We start from the raw sequence: 6507 nt of genomic DNA on the forward strand, positions 1-6507 counted from the left end.
TCCACAACAAACCTCTGGCTTTGTTCAAATCAGTGAGTCACAGAAATCAGTGTTCAATCCTTATTTTCTCGCCTACATGCTCATCCAGGGAAGAACACAAAACCAAAAATCCAGCATGTCAACTTTTCAAAGCTGATCTAACCGACCTGGCACAGTCGGTTTCGGGAGTCAAGCATCGTCTTCTCGAAGAAAAGCAATGCTGGTATGAGACCCAACCACCAACCCGCCCCCAACAACCCCCACCCCCCATCACGACCACATCATCGCCGCCTCCCAGCACATTATTCTGCGCCATTCCAAGCGACAGATTGTTATCATTCTGCTAATTCGGTCAAGTACATTTCCCTCGACAGTGTCAGCAAGGTCCATAATCGACAGCAAAGGAAAAGGCCTTTTGACCCAACGCATCCTCCCAACTGCCTCACTATTCAAATCCTATTTTCCAGCGTTTGGCACACTTTATTGCATGCACATTTGAATATTTATTTATGGCTTGAGGGTTTTGTTCTCCCAAACGTAGACGACCTGATTTTCTCACCCCCACCACTCTCTGAACAAAAACGTTTTTCCTCACATCTACCATAAACTTTCTGCTGCTTACCTTAATATTTTGCTTCCTATTGATTGTACCGCTCATGATGGGGAAAAGCGTCCTTCCTGCTTCTCATAAATTTGTCCACCTCAATCACGTCCACTCTCAATCTCCTTTACTGAAAAAGAAACAAACCGAATCTGTTGAAACGCTCTTCAACACTCGAGCCCAAGGCAATATCCTGGACAATCCCCAGAACCACTGCATCTTCTCCAATAAAATTTAATATCTCATACGATGAGCATTCCAGAACTGCACACAATAAAATCAGTCGATAATATAGTACAGGAAAAGTTCAGCAGTCCAGTCATCATCCGAGGAGCAAACATGATTCTTGGGCACAAGCCCTCCATCAGGCACATACTCACTGTGGACTGAGCAATATTTGACGCTGTTCAAACATCACCTTTGTTTAAATTTGCACCTCAGCTAATAATGGCAAGTATGATATGTAACTTCTTAAACATTTGATCTGCCTGTCTGGATATCTTGTGAAGTCAGTGACTATGTACTCCCATTTCCTTGTGACCGTTGATGCTTCCGCAGGGGCACCCCAATCTTTTGTTAGACCTTGTCTTGTTGGGCCTACCCAAGTGCATGTACTCGCACTTATTTGGCAGAAACCCATTTGTCACTAATCAGCCCACCAATTCCATATTAGAGTCACTGAAATGAGAGACATTAGTATCTTCATCTGCTCTTCATCTGCTCTTCCATGATCCTATTCAGATAAGCATCCACTCTTTAAAAAAAGCCTAGCAAATATTCCTTCTAAAGCAGGCATCAGCGAGGCCAGAATCAGAAAACCCAGGAGAATATACATTGCTCTTCGCATTTTCTCTTCGAACTCCTCAGAGTCCCCATGAGCATACACGATGCTCTTTTCAACGAGTCAGTGCCAATCCGCGCATAGTATTCATTCTCAATGAAAAGGGATTGATTCCACCTCCTATATGTTAAAGTGAACGCGTGTTAAGCATTTTCTTCACCACCCCGTATACCTGTGAAACCACTTTCAAGTAACCATGTCACTGAACTACTGGGTCGCTCTGTTCGGCAACATTCCACGGACGTCCCATCAACAGCATAAATTCTATCCTTGTTTGGCTCACCAAAATCCAATGTGTTGAATTTATCTACATTGAGCTCCATTGGCCACAACGAAAACTGTGTTGAGAAGCTGGTGGACATATGGTACCGTAATGATGGCAGTAAAAAGACCTGAAGCAGCTTTCGACTGAGTCGGTGTTTTTATCTTTTTTATGGGTGTGTTTTGCTCTGTTCAATGTACACCTGCTGCACAATATACACTACAATGATTGAAGAAGTAATCCGAAAAGATTTTGAAGTTGAATATAAAAGAGTTTGACCACAGTACTCAACAAAAGAGAGTGAGCTGTTGGTCAATGTCCAAGGACACCTCAGTCCCTGCAGCTCACTGAAGAGTGGGAGACAGGACGGAGACTATCAGCAAGTCTGTTCCTCTTCAGAGGTGAATGTTTAGCGAAAGTGTCCGTCCACTCGGTTTTGCTGTCAGTTTGACATGACCAAGGCGGAGCGAGCCCCTACCATGCATGTAAATGTATTGATGACAGAAGTCTCTTGCTGTTCACATGCGGACAGTTTGTATCGCAATTGCAGTCACGAAGACGCTGAGGAGATCAAAGCAGAGATTTAGGAACACACGGTCTCCCTCGTTGGTTTTCCGGTGCAGCTACAGTCCATCAGTGATGAGAATGGAGTAGCGATTGAATCTCTCTGCTTTGAAGATCATGCCATGTCCAATTAACAAACTACAATATCGTTCACTGAAGGTGTGTCTGGCCATTCTGCATCTAAGTCGGTAAAATGTGGGGCTGGAATAAAGCACAGCAGGTCAGGCAGATCTGAGGAGCAAAGGAGTCCCCGTTATCAGGAGGACCTGATGCAGGAACCTTCATTCTGTCACTAAGGTCTATCCTGACTCTTTATCAGTTTATGGCTGCGATGTGTCTTACCACCATGCTTGTGTGATGGTGCAAATCCCTTCCAAACCAAAGGTGTCACTGTCATATTTGAAACATTTCTGGAATTGTGATTATGCAGTTTAACATCTTCTTTAATGATTCACTCAAAGTAAAAAAAACCTGCACACCGCGCCCGCAAAGGATCTCTCCATAGTCACTTCTTATTTCTCACCTTCCTAATGCCGCCGAGTGACATATAAAAGTACATGATTTCCAATTCATCCACGGACTCATCCCACTTTAATCTCGTTCAGTTGGAAATTCCTATGAGATACCGCGGGTCCTTTAATTGCCATCCTCCTGAACCATTGGTACATAAAGCAGGATATAATAAGAAAGGAAAATTGAATCCTTAATTTACTTCAAAAGGACTGAACTATATAAAGTCAAAATGTTTTCTTATTAAACAGACGTCGTGAGACCACAGTTGGAGTATTTTGTCCAGTTTTGATTAGTTTCCTTGAGGAAAGATGTGGTAGCACTGGAGGCAGTTCAGAAGACGTTCATCAAGTTGCTTCCACAAATGATAAAGCTGTAATAAAAGGAGTGCAAGTAACTTTGGCTTGAAGAAGAACCTCATGATGGAGTTCAGAAGGGTGAGTGTTTATCTGATTGAGGCATTTTTAGGAGAAAGGCAATTGATAAGGTAGACACTGAGCAAATTATTCTTTTTTGTGGGATAGTTTCAACCAAGAGAACTGGGATACAGAGTAAAAAGAGATAGGTTGAAAGCTGAGATGAGAAATAGCTGCTTCTCTCAGAGGATTGTGAGTCTTATGAGCTCACTTCCCCAGAATGCAGTTGGGGGAATCTAGAATTAGAATGTGTACTCGATTTAGAAAAAGAATTAGAATTGGAATTTTTGTCAAGTGCGCTCAAGCACAGTGAGAGAGAAGCAAAGTGAAAAGTGTGTATTGTCCACATTCCCCACGCCATCTCAGATACAGAGGTGACTAATGACAAATCCTGTATTTTATGGAGAAAGGTAAGAAAATATAACTAAAAGTCAACATGAAAGCCTTAAAATAGCAAAATTAAGAAATACTGTCGAAAGGTCAACATTGAATATCAAAGAGCAGTGATTACATTATCTCTGATTTGAGATCAGAAGTGTGGCACTAGAAAATCACAGCAGTTCAGGCAGCATCAGATGAGTAGGAGTGTCGATGTTCAGCGATAAACCCTTCATCAGAAATGTGATATTCCTGATGGAGGGCTTTTACCTGAAACGTCGACATTTCTTTTCTTCTTTTGGTGCCTGAAATATTAGTATTTTGAACTGCACACTACTTGACACTGATCTCCAGCATCTGCAGTCCTCACTTTCACTCTTTTTGCAGGAGCTTATGTCCTGGCACTAATCCAGGGCAATAGTCACTTACCACCTGTCAGCTCAAGCTTGTGTACTCTCTAGATCTTCTTGCAGTGAATATGGACTCTTCGGTAACTGAGGAGACAGGGATGGGTGCAAAACATCGTACAATTATTTGCGAACGCCAGCACTTCCTTTGAGGTGACACTTTGTTGGAGTGTGTCCTTTTTGGGTAAGAAAGTCAACCCTCTGAGAGAGATCTTAAGGAACATCTTCTGTCAGAGGTTAGTATGGTGTTCATTACCAAAGACGACTATGCGGCTCATTCATGAAAAAGCGTGTTCAATTAATAAGGGGATTAGATTAGATTACTTACAGCGTGGAAGCAGGCCCGTCGGCCCAACAAGTCTACACCGACCCGCCGAAGCATATACCACCCTGACCCATACCCCTACACTTAACACTACGGGCAATTTAGCATGGCCAATTCACCTAACTTGCACATTTTTGGATTGTGGGAGGAAACCGGAGCACCCGGAGGAAACCCACGCAGACACGGGGAGAATGTGCAAACTCCATACAGAGACTCGCCTGAGGCGGGAGTTGAACTCAGGTCTCTGGCGCTGTGAGGCAGCAGTGCTAACCACTGTGCCACCGTGCCGCCCACTAAGTAAGTGTCTTGAGAAAAGAAAAGGAAGTGGACTCTATGGTCAAATTCTCCCTCTGCCTCTTCCGGTCATATGGGAAAAAATTGAAAGCTAAAACGTTCTGCTATTGCTCATATATAACATATAATAAAAATATTGACTTGTCGATCATAAATCTTAAGTTATTGGTGACAAGTGCACAGAGACTTGACAAAGCACGACCCTCAAAGTACAGCAGGAATGAGGATGGGAAAAATTTAGCATTTAATTTGACTGCTGAAAGCTCAGTGGCTCAGGGTAGTTCTCATCATGTTCAGGGAATACCGATCCTGAGCAGCATACATGCCAAGAAATGTTTTCAGGCAGCGAGCGATTGCAGAGATACAGAGGGTGTGATGAACTGAAGGGATGCAATAACACCATCTATCACAGGCAAGCATTTGTGGAATAGCAGGAGCAGTTGAGGACTCAGAATGGCCTCATTCGTTCTCCAATGACCTCCATTTTCGACCTTTTTTGCATATCTCAACAGACAAAATTCTAAATATTTTTTGTGCTTATTTTGGAAATTGAAGCAAACGCCAATAGAGAAACTGAGCAGATGTGCCATAACCCATGGAAAGGCATTGAGAGAGATCAAAACAACGTGAATGTTCAGGCCAATCTGACTTCCATCAGAGTTTCTTCAGAATTTAAACTCGAAACGTGATCAATGTTTGTCTTGCACTTGGGACGCTGCCAGACCATTTTGGGATTTCCCAGCATGCCGCGTGCTCACCTTTCACTTTTAAATGTATCCACACCTCCTATCATAACCCACAGTTCGTCGAGTCTATGAGCAGTGAAGCGCTCTGTGACCATCAATGACTTGAGTATCAAAATCAATGTTATTGCCACCCTTCACGAAGCACTGCCCAGCCACAATTTGAAGCACATGCGCATGAGAGTTGGAACTACATGACCTCACAGACGATTCAATGGTTAATCATCACACAGATACGGTGCCCATTGCCTCCACCTTCAACATGCTAAATTGCCAGACAACTGACTGTCCCCATTGTGAACAGGGAAATGAAGCAGGCTTGTTACAATCGTCCGTCAAGCTGTTTGTGGATGTCCTGACACACGTCACTTACCATCCCTGGCCGAGATGGGAATCAACCTTTGAATTCTGATTCGGAATTCCTGCCTCACTGCATTATTGGATGAGTGGAACAGATGGGACACGGTGAGCATGTAATCAGCAGCCTTAACTATTACCTTGAACTATTTTAGTTAAATGGTTGCCAAGTTCTTTCTCATTCACCTGCGGGTACAAATAAGGGTGGACTTCATAGCCATGTTTTTCCGAGGGAAACAAAATAAAATTCCATGTAGTATGAGAAAGGAATGCAGTGATTTTTTTCATCTGTTATATCAACTCTTCGAAGTTGCAGGGCCATCTTTTGGGAACCATGTCCATTAAACACAAGGTTCCTCTGTTCCTGTACTGCCCTCAAAGTGTAACACTGATCCTGCATTGTCTCTAACAAGAAGCAATCATTATTTCAGCATATACATCATTTTCCTGCCTTATTTTCTCATCTCAATCCTTGGGCATCCAGGGAACTTAGGATAGCTTTAGATAGCCCATATTTATTTCTCTTCAGTCGGTGCACAGACACCACCCTACTCATCTCCTTTTTGAAATGTGTTCATTTTAATCCATAGTTTTGCCATTACAATGCATTTCCAGTCGATGTAATCCTGTTCAACTTAAAGATCCCGATATATCTCCACATTTCCAATCAAAGGTCGTAATTATTGACTGACGAGTATCCTTTTCCAACTTCAGATTGAAACGTATCATGTTATGATCGCTGTTTCCCAAATGCTCCCGGCCTGTTACTTTCCCATGTTGATCTCCTTAAATTCCAAAGCCGCGATCCAGTGTGCATCTCTTGCTCGTTG

Source organism: Chiloscyllium plagiosum, unplaced genomic scaffold (assembly GCF_037043375.1).
Source record: "Chiloscyllium plagiosum isolate Xiang-an unplaced genomic scaffold, Cpla_swu_hap1 HiC_scaffold_41, whole genome shotgun sequence".
Taxonomy (NCBI): Eukaryota; Metazoa; Chordata; class Chondrichthyes; order Orectolobiformes; family Hemiscylliidae; genus Chiloscyllium; species Chiloscyllium plagiosum.